The sequence below is a fragment of the Zonotrichia albicollis genome, chromosome 2 (assembly GCF_047830755.1).
Source record: "Zonotrichia albicollis isolate bZonAlb1 chromosome 2, bZonAlb1.hap1, whole genome shotgun sequence".
NCBI lineage: Eukaryota > Metazoa > Chordata > Aves > Passeriformes > Passerellidae > Zonotrichia > Zonotrichia albicollis.
In genome coordinates this window covers 22,217,505-22,233,446 of record NC_133820.1, presented here as the reverse complement: position 1 = coordinate 22,233,446, position 15,942 = coordinate 22,217,505, and the positions used below count along the sequence as shown (strand labels likewise).

The 15,942-nt window shown below is 34.7% G+C and overlaps 1 protein-coding gene across 15 annotated transcripts in view; it reads right to left on the bottom strand.

Moving 5' to 3' along the window:
• Positions 1–15,942, bottom strand: part of DMD (dystrophin) — a 1,146,493-nt gene that overhangs the window by 506,090 nt on the left and 624,461 nt on the right. The window contains exon 1 of one of the 15 annotated variants that reach the window (XM_014265186.3): positions 695–850. The exons of the other annotated variants lie outside the window; for them this stretch is intronic. The gene's annotated coding sequence lies outside the window, so the exon portion shown is untranslated. Of the gene's footprint in view, positions 1–694; positions 851–15,942 lie in introns of those variants that run through there. 15 annotated transcript variants of the gene reach the window in all.

Here is a 15,942-nt window from a genome sequence, read left to right as displayed (position 1 = left end):
ACAACCTTACTAATAGAGATTATTTTAAGCAGAAAGCCTCAACTGCTTTACAAGTGAAATTAAATTTTAATATACATTTTAGTGAAGTCCTTAGCTATTACAACATTTGAATGAAAGCCAATTATAACCTAAATGCACAGACACCTATATGGCTCTAAAAGTAGTCTTTTAAAAGATATTTAGGCACAGTATGAGATTTGAGCATTAAAAATGGCCTTTTATTGTTAAAACATACTGTTCCTTGGTGGATTATAGAAAAAGAAAAGGTTCCAGTAGAGATAAGTGTGCATGAAATGCTCTCTCAAGAGTATTCAGCCAAACTGACTGCAATAAGGGGACTTCAAAAAGCAGCAAGAGAAGAGATGTTCAAAGCACCTTGCAGCTTTGGGCTACTGGCCTCTACTGCTGTTTTTAATACAGTTAGGTTTAACTTGGGAGCGGATAAATAATTGACAGAGGCATTTTCAGACAGCTTTGATCACCGCACCGTTTGTCACAAGCTCCAAAGTAGTCGCTGCGTTAACACTTAATCTGGGGCTTCTTATTTCAAGTACAAAAGCATCCCCTCCCACCCACTGCTCGCAGACTCCTGCATCAGAGCAGGAGACTTAAGATGCAGCCTGCACAGCACCGGCACGCCACGCTCTCCGCCCGCAGATTCCTTCTCCAGCACGCCTGTTTTTCGCATCCTTACCTTTAAAAGGCTGTCCAGAACCTGCAAAGTTCCCCCAGCCGGTTTTAGTTGAGAGCATCCAGCAGCGCATCCGCACAAAGCTTTGCCATTGCGAGTGTGGAGAGAAAGAGCTGCCGGGATGCTGAATGGCACATCAGCCAACTTTGTGTGGATCCGCGGCTCCCTGAAAAAGCTGGACCGAAATTCCCCTCGCCTGCGGATTGGATTCAGCAGCACTCACTAACTGTGAGAGGGAGCAAGGATTTGAAAGGGGAAAAGGGAAAAGCGGGAGGGGGGGCACGTCTGAAGAGAAAGGAAAAATCCTTTCTGGCTGTGATAAGTCTTGGCTGTGAGATACAAGCTGCTCTTCAGAGTCCCACAGATACTTGCAAAACTACTCTTCTGTAAAGTTTTCATTGCACTGTGTGCCATAGGATGCCATCAGTCTGACAGCTGATATTTCAATATAGAATGTGTTAACTATTTGCCTAGCTAACATATTAGGGGATAACACAAGTATTTCAGCCTTCATGCTGAAATCATAAAAAGAAAGTGCAATATGTGAATAAAACTAATTTTAGATATACTTAGACTATAATTTTCCGAATTTTCTGCAGATTATTTGTGTACCCATTTAGACTCAACTAACTGTAAACAAATGTTATCTTTCTTCCCTGTTAAATGTAGATATTGAAGTTCCCATACAACAGCCCATCAGTGCAGACTGTTCCACCTGTGTTAGTTATCCAGTCCTTATAGAAAACCTACCTATAACATTAAGTCCCACCTTTACACTTTATGTGCTCGTCAGTCTAGAGTGAATCAGAGTTTGCAGAGATGCTCCTGGCACATTACACCTGCTTTAAATATTCTTTACCAGCACAATGCTTACACTGTTGTGAAATGAAACATTTTTACCTGGTATAGCTAATGATGTACACAGTATATACAATAAAAGTTAAACTTTATGTATCAAGGAAAATTGGGGCTTTTTCCTCGCAAATTTGGATTTTTGGAATAACTTTTAATAAATATGATATATGCTTTATCATACAAAAAAAAATGTACAAAAATCTTTCTCAGACCATAGTAGGGCACAAATTTATTTCCACTTGCTGACAATGAAAATACCATTTTCCAGTGGCTCTCTTCTTTTGGCACTGGCACAGCAATTTGAGGTTAGAAGTAAAAGTGCCAGGAAGATAAGAGGCCATGTGTACCACAGAGGTGATGACCTCATTTGGCAAAAAAAAAAAAAATTTTTGGCATTTAGTTTAAATAGTACAGTTTATTTCAAGTAGTACCTTTTTTTAGTGAGGTTGGGTGAGGAGGAACACCTCAATCCCCTCCAAGGTCATAGGACCCATTAAAACAAATAACACACATAATAAAGGTCAAGCAGGAAAAACAACCATCAGGGTAAAAGACATGGCTCAGAACTATATCTATTCAGTATATTGTTTTCCTCTACAAACATTGTATCTGTCTAAATGCTAAGGAGTTTACATTCCAAATTGCATTACCAATTATGAGGCGTTAAATTGGCCTGTATAGGTTTTCCAGCTCCTATTGACCTCAGCAAACAGCTGTGATTTCTAAGCAATCAGTCTCTAATGAGTTTAGAAACAATAAAGAGAAGTTAAAATACCAGATGTATTTAATTTATCTTTAAAGAAAAAAAACCTCTCTTAAGATGTGCATCTTGAAAACTTTAACATGTACAAAATGTTCTTTGGTTTTGCATTTTTGGCTAATGTGTGAAGGAATCATCCTTTAGTGACTGAAAAGGAAAAACAATACTTATGCTCTGCTCCTGTCTTTTTACTATAGTTAGTGCCTTATCAGCACTCAAACACACTCCTGTGAACAGCTCTAGAAAACTACCTAGGATGCTGGAATACCTTAGCTCTCTTTCAATCTTGTCTTGGTTTTATTGTCTTATACTACAAACCAACATCTGTAATGCACTCAAAATTATACTGCAAAATTTAAAACCAGGTAAAACCTGTGCACCTAATGAAGGCAACATCTCAGAGAACGAGCTGAAATACAAAATGTAGCTATTAATTGCAAGGGGGAAATTCTATACAGCAATCACAAGCAAAGCTTATATTGCTGGAATATTCTGCCTTAGAGAAGTTTTTTGTCAGTACTTGTTAAGACTAGTTAAGATCACCAAAATAAATAGATAAAATGAATAAATAAATAAATAAGTTACTATAATAAATTCTTCAGTACATTAATTGAAGGGTAGAATACAGGCTTATTGAAAGGGTTATAAACAGAAGGTAATTCTTAGCTGCAAGTTCAGTGATTAAAGTATTTAGCTTTTAAGGACAGTCAGTCCATCATCTTTCCTGTGCACAAAAGTAATTGAAAGCAAAAGAGCCTTTACAAAAGGCACTTTAAATGGTTTGTTTGTTTATGTTTGATGACTGTTTAAGTAAGCAGGAAACCAGATAACCTCTCTGCAAACAATTCATTATGTGGCTGCTACAGCACTACTTCAGGAATCATATTGCACACACATTTCATGTGCACTGAGCAGTCCCCTTTGTGTCCTATGCAGAAATATTGCACACACACATTAAATATACATTTGTTGTTCCTTTCGACAGCAGTGTACAAGGACTGAATGCAAAGAAACATCCTTGCAAAAAGATTCAATTGCTAATCCCAATTTTGATTTACACTACACCCTAAAGTAGTTTTACTTTCCCCCATGACATTTTGCAGCCTTTCAGTGGAGCTTACACATCTTATCTCCCCAATCACAGTTCTTTCAGAAAACCGGAGGACCAGACCCTGGAAAACAAAGTCACTAAAATGACCCCACTGATTGCAGCTATCAAGGAGTTATACAGATATAAAATGGTTTCTGAGTTGTCTTAGCTTGAGTGAGTGGAGAACAAACTTTGACTTAGCAAATGACTAGGAATTCAACAGAGAGATGCGTCTGTGTTTGCCATGAACTCTCCTACAACTGTCAGAAGGCTGCATATTTAAACAGATGTAGATAATCCACAGCAGATCCCAGATACTGTGGAAAACATTTAACCTGAATGTGACAAGAAGCACATCAGGGTAGAGGGTCCATATTCAGAGCATTTTGTGGCCAGACAAATCCCAGAAGAGTTTCCTCATTGCTCTTGGATCATCATCTAGAACATCTCTGTAAGGAATGTACAAATGACCTTGCTCTGGTTACTGACACTTATCTTTGTGACCATAATGGAGATTATAGTCTGCACATTAAACACAAGTCTGTAGTGTGATTTGGGTAGCCAAAACCACAAGTCAGGAAAACTCTCAGGAAAAAGAGTGACTTAAGGTAAAAGCAGTGAATGTTACTAAATGAGATTGCCAGATCTATCAGCTTTCAAAATTTGATTCACTGTCCTGCTGAGCCTGACATCTTTTGGTCAGACAGGTATCGTAATAGGAATGCAGAAGAAAAAATAACTTCAGCAGCATTAAAAGGACTGTTTCTCAAAGACAGTGCTCATTTTTTTGTAAAAACAGCACAGAAAGGGGCACTTTATAGACAGGTATTTTATTCATCTAGGTTATTTCCAGGAGGTATTAAGAATCCACAGGTAAAGGAGACACAGAGGATCTAAAAAGGGCTCCTTTCTATTACCAATTCTCTATTCTTACTGCTAAAAGTGCTGCCATGTTGGCTTTAAGCACTCCTGTCATTCCTAGGCCAAAGGTTCTTGAAAACAGAAACTGCATAAAAGATGCAGTCACACCTAAAGTTATCATAGTTTATAGGTTTTGTAGCATGTAAGTTAATGATAATATTACCGTTAATAATTCTACAACCCTCAGGGCTCATAGTATTCTTTATGCTTTTAGAAGTTAAGTTTTTATTTTCTGCTTCCATGACTTTGAGAGAATTCAGGAGCTAACATTGTTAGGGAAAAAGGCCCTGCTGCTGCAGCACACAATCAAGTACTTCAAGTATTACAAGGACACAACTAAGAATAAAAAATTAAATTAAGAGCAAAAGAATGAAAAAGATAACCTTCAGTTAGCCCTGAAGAGGTGAACACTCCCTCACAGCACTGGTCCCTGTTCAGCATTGTGTAACACATCGGCAGGAGGTAGTGATTCCCCATCCCTCCCTCCCATGTGTGCCAAACAAACTCAGGAGGCAAGCTCCTTTTTATTGGCTTTTTATAGACTGGTTACCTACTGTGAAGTAGATATTTCCAGTTTTCAGCTATTAGACAAGAAAAGGTCTACTTATAATCCATTATAAGCTTTCCTGACAATGCAGGTTTTTCTGAACCTTGAGCAGGACGTGCTGTAGAGGAGGAGGATTTACTATGAATTCCTGATTTACTCACCTCCACTCCTGTTTTCATCTTGATCATTTTAAGTGACTTCGTGAAGAGGAAAGTCAACAGATTAACCTTAGGCTTTGTACATCCCTTTTTAGAACTACACCCATATCTAGCAGCTATATCAGATCACCCAGATGACCTTACAGACTTGCTAGATACCATTGAAAAAGTTGCTTAAATTACATGGACTTTTGCTTGAATTGTTGCTTAAATTACATGACCATTTGTGAAGAACTGTTCCACTGTTTCACTATGCTGGATGTCCCCAGGTTTGAAGTCCGTTCATAGCAGGTGAGGTATTCTGCAGGTGTTCATGAAGTTGAATTAAGTCAAAAGACTCAAAAACTCTCATGGGTGAAGTCTATTCTTGAGTCAGTCACTCAAAAGTACAGTTTGTTTTGTTGATTTCACCTTGCATTTTTCTTTTTAAATAACAAAGTTTTGATGTGAGCTGAATTTTGTTACTGTCAGGGAAAACAGCTTAGGTTACAGATACCAATTTTTTTTTATGGTTATAACATAGCCATAAAGAGCTATTAGCAAAGTTCTAAAGGGATGGAGAAGTAAGAAATTCCTTAACACTGACAACATCAAAGATGAACACAGAAAGGAGTAGAAACTGCTCTTTCACCTATAACAAAATCTCCTGCCTGTAACAGCCAGGGCACCTGCTGTGCTAGCAGCACTGCAGATCTTCCTGCCAATATCCTGCCTGTTTCTTCTGATGGGGCTGCCATGCCCTGTCTTCAGCTCTTGGCACATGCACAGATTACTTCTGGATTCAGCAGTGAGTTTATCTCTGAAATTTGTTTTGACTAACACATCTGAAAAATGATCCTGCAATATCGTGCAATGCTTCCTCTTTCCAGGCAGATTAATTAATTTGCCAGGAGCCTTTGGATGAAATCTTGCAAAGGGCACAGGGAGACTCGAGATGTGTTCTCTCTGTTGGTATCACCAGTCCTGATCACCTGCCTGGTTGGCTGAAAAAGTGACTGCTCACCTGGCAGTGAGCAGGGAGGAGGAGTTCAAACAGAATTCTCATTCTGCAACTCACATCACCACATCTCAGTCAATTGGATTGGGCTTGTCCACACAGGACGTTGGATAGGAGATTTTATAGATTAATTAATTTTAGCAAAAGATGTATTAAGATATGACAATTTTCCAGGACAATAGTTGCTTTATTCTCATCATGCAACAAATATAAAAAAGCTTCATTTTAATCTTCAAATTATAATTCTCATTATTACAGTTGAGAGAAAAAGTGTCAATAATTGTTTTGCACGTTCATATTTTTATATATCTTGAAAAAAATTATGAGGTGTACTACAGGAAGGTTGTCAGCTACATTAAACACTGTGAATAGTTTCAGTAGCTCTAATATATAAATTTACATATATCATCCTGCCACTGAAAAGTGCATTTTAAAACTAATATTTGATTTTGCTCCTTCTGCACATCATGTGGTTTCATTCAAGATGAAATTTAGCATGAGAAATTGTCCTGTGATGAAAAGGAACATCACTCAAAGTGTGCACACCAGTTAGAAAGATGGATTTATTCTACTTCAAAGAAATGCAAGTTCTATTTAGATTTGTACTTTATCACACTGGGTTTGGATCTTAAATATTCATTTTGATTATGTATTATTTCACTGATTTATTCACTCATTAATTCAATCCTATAGTAATGTGATCAACTTCAATGGATATATTTAAACTGTTACATACATTTTATCTTTTTGTGCTACACCAAATTCCTCCATCAAAATAGTTAATTAAGGAAGAAAATCAAATTTTTCTTAATCTCACACTAAAGCATAATTTTTTCCTTGAAAAAAAATACAACTTAATTATGAAAATGAATCCATGAATTATATGAAGACATGTGAGTAATATTAGAAATGAGCATAGCAAATGAAAAGTCGACACAGTATTCATGTTTGATTTAATACATCAAAAGTGAAGCAAGAGTGTGTCTAGAGAGCTCATGGGTCATATCATCTGACAGATATGTAATACCCAAATGAGTGCTGATAAGAAGATAAAATGAGATATATCTGTTTTTCTATCTAATATTTTTTGAAGTCTGTTTGTATGTATTCATTTTGGTGTCTCAGTTACAAAGGCAGTGTATTACAAAAGGACTTGAGACCTCCAAATTTTTTCTCCTCAACAAGATTTTTTTTTCTGACTTAGTACAGAATCATTTATTCTATTCCTGATTTTCAAAGAATCTGAAGGAGACAAGTTCTCTTATCTCAGTGGAATTGATGATCCTTTAGCCCCTTGCTTCTTGGATGTCTTTGAAAATCTTACGTCCTTTCCCTGATTATCTGTCTATTGAAGAGAACATAAAATTTACTTATCTGGGGTATCCAATATGAAAAATGTGCACACATTGCTGAAAGATGATGGTGATGTGAATATGATCAAAGGGAAACATGGGGTTAGATTCAGGAATAAGGCAGTGATAATTTAACTGCCTTCAGCAGAGGTAAGAATGATTTAAAAAAAAACCCTGCTTTTTTTATTAGCAAAAAAGGAGGAGCGTACAAGGCTTACAGTAAATAGAATGTCATTCAAATGGCAGACATCTAAGTCGATGACAAATTCCTTTCTTTTTCCTTTTTCTTTTTTTTTTTTTTACCCTTTCCTTCTTCTGTTTCTCTTCTGACTCAGTAACCAGCATCAGCAACAAGACAGTAAAAGCAGCTACAGCATCTCCACATTTTCAGGAGCACAAAGTACTATCATGTTCTATTTGTGTCATAGCTGTGGCCAGTGTGACAGGCTGGAATATTACAAGGATAGGTCATCACTGAAAAGTGGTGTTTTATTTCACAAAGAAAAAAATGTTATAAAAAGACAGCCCTTACCTAGTAAGTCTATTTCTCTTCTCAGTCTATGTAACATATATTGATAAAGAATTTCATGCATAGGTTATGCTAGCTACTTTTTAAACAATTGAAAATATCAATGATTGACAATAGCTACCAATTAAAAACACCCCTATGACTCCTGCTGATGTGTTTACAGCTGTTCAATATAGATTTCTTATAATACCATAACCATCAGTTTCTATATTTGGAATATTTTCTGCCTCTTTTAATGAAATAAATATTAGCTACACTTTTTCTTTTTCCCCAAAAATGGAAATAAAATATATATTCTAGAAATTTGTTAGCAAAGTCATCTAATTGTTTTGTTGCTGTTTGTCTTTATTAATTGTCAAAGCTTAGTATTTGGCTTGATAAGGCATATGACTAAAAAATTAAATAAAATCATTGTGCATAATGTTAATTTTAGGAAGTTGAATAAAAAATAGACAGCATCTCAATTGAATAAATTAATTATTGAAGGCTTGAACAGAAGTCATAATAGGGAGAGAATACTGCCACAGTTTGGCTAGATAACACAGTTGCAGATAACAGTTTTATCCATCTTAGGAAAGCTGCAGAAGTATCACTGAGTCTCTTCAAGGTCAAACATAACCCTGATATTGTATTGCTTATACTGCTATGTCAGGAAATGATACATCACAGTTATAAATTTATTAGTGTGAAAAATCCTTATGTGCTATTTGCATTTTGAAAGCAATATTGAAACATTAACTCCTCAATACTCAAAACACCCTAGAAAGATTGTTAGGTGGAACAGATCACAGAATAACAAGAAAAAAGGAGTAAATTATATTCACATTTATAGAAAAAAAATTTTAAAATGGCTAGATTAAATATTTTCCACGTTTCTTGAATATATACAGTTCATACAGATACAACGAAAAATTTCCATTAGATCAAAACAGTAAAAGAAGAAACTGGATGTCTGTATAAATTTCAAATACCTTGGGACCTGCTATTACTGAAAATAACTTCACAGTCTTTTACATGTAGAATTAAAGACACCAATGAAGATCATAAAATTAAAGTTAAAATTGATTCAGTTGAAGATCTCTGTTCTTTTACACTAAAGCACTGCTGTTTCCCACCTTTATGTCCTGGGCAGACATTTTTTAATGACAGCTAGTTAGGAATTTCATCCAATAAGGATCAAGAGACATCCCAGAAGATATGTAGAAGTGTTATCATCTTCCCACCCCATCCTCTCCAGTTTTAAAGGCACATCTATGTTCTCTCTAATCTAAAGGAGCATCTATTTTCTCTGTAACTCTGCCTCAATTTCAGCAGTAGGCTAGGGCTAGTTATATGGTATCCAGATCAGCTTTACTCCAAATTTTCCCATAGCCCTATTCCCTATAAAGTCAGAAGTCAGTGGTCATCTACTAACTGTTTGAACCTATACAATAGAGGAATTTTTTAACAAAATAAAAAAATGGTGGAAAAGAGAAAACTGGCTCCATTTTGAAAAATTCAAAAACACCCTCCCCAACCATGGAAAAACTAATGCAGACATCCCTTTTATACAATGTAACCACCATTTATTAACTCTGCCCCAATTAGGTCAGAACTAGCTCCACACTATCAAAACTATCAAGTCAAAAACTGCCAGGCAGTAATGAATGACATTACACATTACTTATATTCACAATATATTTTTTATAATTACAACATACTTTAAACCTTATTAAATTAATATTTTCAAAATTTGTTAGCTATTTTTTATGACTGCACCACACAGTTATTAAAACTTAGCTTATCATTTAATACTCTTTTACAAGGGAGCAATCCAAATGAGCAATCTAAAGTCCATGTCAGTATGTATCACTTGTATTACTTAGCTTGGCTCAGCCAAGCTTAGCCAAGCTTTCTTTTGTGTAAGGATGAAAGTGTCATGATCTTGAGCATAGAGCAGAAGCATGAAGATCTCTGACCTCAGTCAATGCACTGAGCAGCTCTTTTGGACATTTGAAACTTACAGAAGATGTCAAACAGGAAGTTTAACAGATCTCCAATCAGGAGGGAAATTTAAATTTGAAGTTTAAATTTGATTGTGTGTAAAAAAAAGCATTCCTTAAAGTGATTATCTTCTCTATTTATTTATTTATTTATTTAATCATTTTGTTCCTCATCAGAGCATCTCAGATTAGATAAATATATCCAGGTTTATAAAAATAGAGTGTTTCTTCTAAAATAACAACAAAAAAAGATAAAGTCTCTTTCTGTTCTCAAGTTTGGTTTGGATGAAACACTCACTAGGACTGAGCCAGACATGATTGCTGGGAGACCTTTTCCTCCCAAAAATAGTTATTACAAAAAAAGGAAGGTACACACGAGATAAAACAGGTTTCATGTAAGTTGCTGTTGCAGACTATAGAACTAAATACTTTAAAGCATATTTAGCATTAGAGTTTAAAAAAATAGAAATAAATAAAATTTAAAACACTTGCATTCTGCCTTGATTCTTCATACTTCTTGCCTGTCTTTATAGCTTATTCTTGAACCTGTTCGACCTAGAGTAAAGGCCTCCTGCAGAAAACCCATGAATCATTCATTTAAATGGATAGCTCCCAACAACCAGAAATAATAATTTTTTTTGTGGACCTCCTGCCTTGTCTCTACGAAGAAAAAAGAAAATTCAGCTTTAGCCATTCAAGTTAAAGTTGTCTTTAACAAGTATAGTCCTTTACAAGCTAGGGACATCTGATGAGAAAAAGTTCAATTCATTGCACCTAATAATTAGAGTGAATCAGGTAAAATATTTATTGTTCAATGTCATAAGGGTAGTATGCAGGAAAACTATGATTCTATGGAAGGGTCTTTCTGATCTTCAGATAGGAAAACAGCAATTTCCTACTGATAGGATTAATTTGAGAAAGAAGAAGTCCTGGACACAAACCCACTTGTAATCCAATTTTAGCCATGTCATTCAAGTTCTTATATTCCACACCTCTTCTGCAGGTAGTACTAACTGTAGAATGCAGTTTTGCACAGAAAATCTATCCCTCACTGGATGTAGGTTGACTTTGGCCAATGCAATATTAAAATAAAGTAAAATACAACACAATAAAATAAAATAAAATATGAAAATAAAGAATGGAAACAATATAAACATTTTATATTACAATATTATTCCTACAGTGCAGTGATACTGAAAAAAATCTCAAACAAATAAAAACCAAAAGTTTCCTCAGTAGTACCAATTCCCTGATCAAACTCTTAAAATAATTTTCTATTTTAATTGGAAAAGAAGGGAAGTATACAAATAGACTTTTGTCATTCTGAGTTGGTTTTACTTTTTACTTTTTTAGAAGTCAAGTCCAAATTTATCTGTGAGGTTTTATATGCACACATAACTGTGGAAAATGTGTTAGACTATGTTGCTTTTCACAACCATGAAATTAGGCAAAGTGAGAATTTCATGCTTGTATTCACTCCATCATGGTCACAATCAGGTTCTGTAAATACTTTTCAAAATGAGACCTTTTAAGTGGTGGTCATCATTCTTGCTATCAAGTTTCCTGGCAACTGAGTATCTGTGCTTCCATTAAATCAAAGATGCTTCAGGAACTGTATTAAACTTTACACTTTTTCTGGCTCTCTAAATAGATACCTAATGATAATTATCTGAAGGGAATAAGGGGATTTTCTTTTTCTTTATTTCCAATGAGGTCAATAGTTTACTATATCTATCGCTGAAGATCTGCCCTATGAGTCTGTAAGACAAAATTATAACAACCAAGGCTGTGTAAAAAGAAAAAAGAGAAAAATCCCTCATAATTATTCATCTGTCAAACTTTAGAATTGATTGCAGATGATAGAATAGAAGCACATGAAGACTAGTTACTACCATCAGTATTTTTGTCGAAGTCCTGCTTTGCTTAGCCCTGATTATTTGAAACTCTAACATAAGACATGGAGATTCACTGACCAAAAATAATATTTCCTTTATAGATGGCTGTTATGAATATTGCAAAAGAGTCCCTGAAACTTTTGCAAAAAACCCTTCCAAAAGTGCATGACTTATTTTCTCCAAAACAAGTGAACTCCTTGATCCAAGACAGCAAAGTATCAGTCATGGTAGAAATAGGACATTTCAAAGGGAATAAAGAAAGACAAGATGAAAAAGCAAATCTGACAGTGGCGTTACTGAAAGTTCATTTTAGAGATGTGCTTTCTTACCACATCACTACCACATTTCAAAATCACCTGTTTGCCTTTCCATTTAGTCTTACTTTTACAAAAGCCTATGGTTTAAAATTAATTTTACTACATCTCAGAATTACTGTATAACTAGAAAATGTTTTTCAAAAAGATAAACAATAAATGCAATATCCATAGACAAATTTCTCATTTTTGTTTAGAAAACAACATCTGAGTTCTACATTTTATCTCATGAGCTTTTTTGATAGACCCTGTGTTTCTTACACTGAAGGAGACTATAGTTGATAAACTGACCAAAAAAGTAATTATGGACATACATGGATGAGTGCTGTGACAGATGACAGTTCATATTTTACTTTTGGTGCCTCACTTCACACCAATTAAATACTTTGATGTCCAGTGGTAGAACACCAGACCAAGTCTCTCAAAATTCCAGTCATCCCGTGTGGGATAGATTGTGGAGATCATATCGCTAGATAATTTTTCTGCAATATAGAAATAGCATGTCTTGGCATCTCATTTATGAGTACATATGCAGAAACCTTAAAAAGAAAGCTTGGGTAGAAAGAACATAGAAAATAAAAGTGCTAAGAACCTAGATATCTATATCTATATCTATATCAATATCTATATCTGTATCTATAGCTATATCTATATCTATATCCTATCATATTCATTCAGAAATCTACTATGAAGTAGAACTCTATGAAGTAGAGAGGTACAGCAGATGGCCACCAGCAACCAAACATGGAAACAAAAAGTAGGTATGCTGACATATGATAGCAGCTGCAAAGGACAGCCCAATAGTTTTGATGGCTTTTGCAATTGTCCAGAGATTTTTCTGCTTGTACTATCTCAGATGAACTAACATTTACTTCAACCTCAGCTGCTTTAGGTTTTTTTAGGGAAGGCATTTAATTCAAAATAAAAATTGTGTTGCTAAGATTTTCCCAGTTATGGGAGATTTTACTTGTTTCTTTCTTGGTCTGGACTAATAGTTCCAGGGATGCCATTTTACTGCAACAAGGAAAAAAAATAAAAAGCATTCTTAGATGCTCCCTGAAAGGTGCATTGTCCTAACTTTCAGAAATCATCCAATCATGTGCATGCCAAAACACACAAAAATTATAGGTAAAAGGCAAACATTTGAATATAACATATTGTTATACTTTGACATTATTTCCATACCATCATTGCGTTTCTAAACTATCTTAGCCTTAATTTCTGGCTTCTTCCACCATATTTTCTGTTTGGTTTGGTGCCATGTGATTTTGAGTCACACCTGAGTATGTTCCCTACCCATATTGTGTGTATCTTGCACAGTTTTTGCTTCCAATAGAGCCTAGTAAAATTTTTTCAAAGAATGATTTATACAAGGTAGAAAAAGTGCTACATTCATATTTGAAAATTATACTACAGTATTGTTCTCCCAGGAGCCATAAACAGATCAGAGTCCAGTTTGTGCTATGGCAAAAGAGCTATGAACCTCACTGGGACTTTTAATCATAATATGCTGGCTCTGAATTGAAGATCCATTTTCTGTTCTGTCCCATTGGACTAACAAAAAACTGTTTTTTCATGGAAGTTAATTTTAAAATTTTAGCAGAAAAAAAAAAAAAGATACTGGAGGTGTTGCCCAGATTTCAATCAAGCTTGACCATATTCCAGAAAAAAAAAAGTGTATTGTTGTGTAGTGTCTTCAAATCAGTTTTTCAAAAACCATAGATACTATTAAATTTATTTTTTCTGTGTCCTAAGAATGTTAGGAAATACCTTACAAAACTAGGAATAACTGTATTCTGCACGGTTGTCTGTGGACACAGGGAAATGCGTAAAATAAATTCCCATCTGGTCATACTTTTTTCCATTAGTGCCTTCAGCTTCAGAACTGCACTGGGGAAGTGACTTAATGCAAGAGAAAAGCAGTGAAGCCACTAGAAACTTCATGCTTTATCACTGATTTTATTTAAAAAGAACAAGAGTCAAAAATCTGACAAAATACCACTCACAATGTCACTCCATTTATCAGAGAGGCCATTGAGATTTTACCAAGGGGGAAAAAAAATGAGATGGTATGAAACACAGCAAAGAATCTCTAAGCTTTCTGTGTGATTTTTTGACCTTTCGGTAAGACTTGAATAACAAAATTCTGGAGCTAGATTATACTTAAATTAGGACTTTTCTGGATAATAGACTACAGGTTAATGAGATAGGAGAAAATACTACATATTTCTAAATTTTCCCTGAATGTTTTTCTTTTGATTATGACATCTGGACAATTTTTATATACTTAATAGAATATGGCAGCTGATTTCTGACTCACACTAGGACTGCAAGCATTGGAGGGCTGGAAATATGGAATGGAGAGGAAGAGTTTCCCTCTTCTGACAGAAGGACATTCTGACTGATGCTGGTCATTGTTCTGAATGACTTTATATGATAATGACAAGATAATAGGAATAATGTTAGCTTAAATCATGGTTATAGCTGAAGAGGTGCTTTGGAAATAATTCTATGCAGAAAAGGAATATTCTTGAGCTGTGTTACAACCTCATATTCTACCAAATACAGTATTTTATGCTGAAATATGCATGTTAGTTATTGCTTGCTAAACCCTAATTGGTACTTGTCCTGATCTGTCATTCTTAAAAAATGGATATATTAGATTTATATATTCAGATATATGTGTGGAAATCACTGGTCCATGTCCTCATGTCAAACAGCTGAGATCTAAATTTCTCACTGCTATAATGAAAGCTGTGAAAGATTGAATTTATCATAATGCAAGGGTCATTTGACTTGGCAAAAAATGTAAAACCTGTATTATAAAGATCAATGGCAAGAAAAGAACTTGAATTTTAATTTCTAATATTTTGATTTTTTTTGTTTGCTTTTTCTTATACTCTCTTTAGGTTCTTTCCTGTATAAAGTACTTAAATATCTAAGAAAACTTAGCAGAAGTCAGAAAACAAAAGGATAGAAAATTTTAGAAATCTTAAAGAAATATAGATACTTAATCCAAAGATGTTAGGAACTATACAGTAGATGTGCAAATAAAATCCCGAAATCCATGTAGTAATGGAACAATGAGAGATTCAAGAGGAATTGAGTTAACTGCAGAAAAGTAAAAATAGTCAAAAGTGAGGATAGTTAAAATTTCAGATTTCATACTTACACCTGAAACTTATATTTTAATGCTTTAAAATTGGGGGTGTGTTGTTTTTAGAAATTTTTAGCAATTTAAAGGCAGAATGGGGAAAGAATTAGTCTACTGTTATGTTACTTCATCAGTTGCTTAATGTGCCTAATTATTATGAAGCTATTATGGTATGACAGTCCAGTAATACTCAAAATCATTGCCTAGCCCTGTTTATACAGTTTCTAAATTTGTACTGTCTTCATGAGATCAAGCACAGCTAACATGATTAATTTCTGCCTTCATGATAAATGTCTCTGAGGTCAAGGGTGTTCAAAGATTTTAAATCAGTATTATATAATAGCTGTTGACATTAACTTTAAAAGTAATTGTATCCCACTTGAAGTACTGCTGACAGCACTATGAAGCAAAAGACATTGTACCTGATAATGTAATAAACCAGCCTAATTAGGATTCTAAAAACCCAAAAAATTTTGAATAACTCTCTTTTACTACCACAGAAAATACTGCCTAGACCAAATGGTAAAATGGTCTACATTTTAGTTATTGTGAGCAATTCCATCAGGTCTACAATGCATAATAAGATAGGGTGCTGTAAATTCTTCTGCAATTTTGAAAAACTTCCATAAAACTTCCATATGAAAACAGAAATTTCCTAATATGTTACATTTTAACTGATGCTTTATTTTCTGCATCA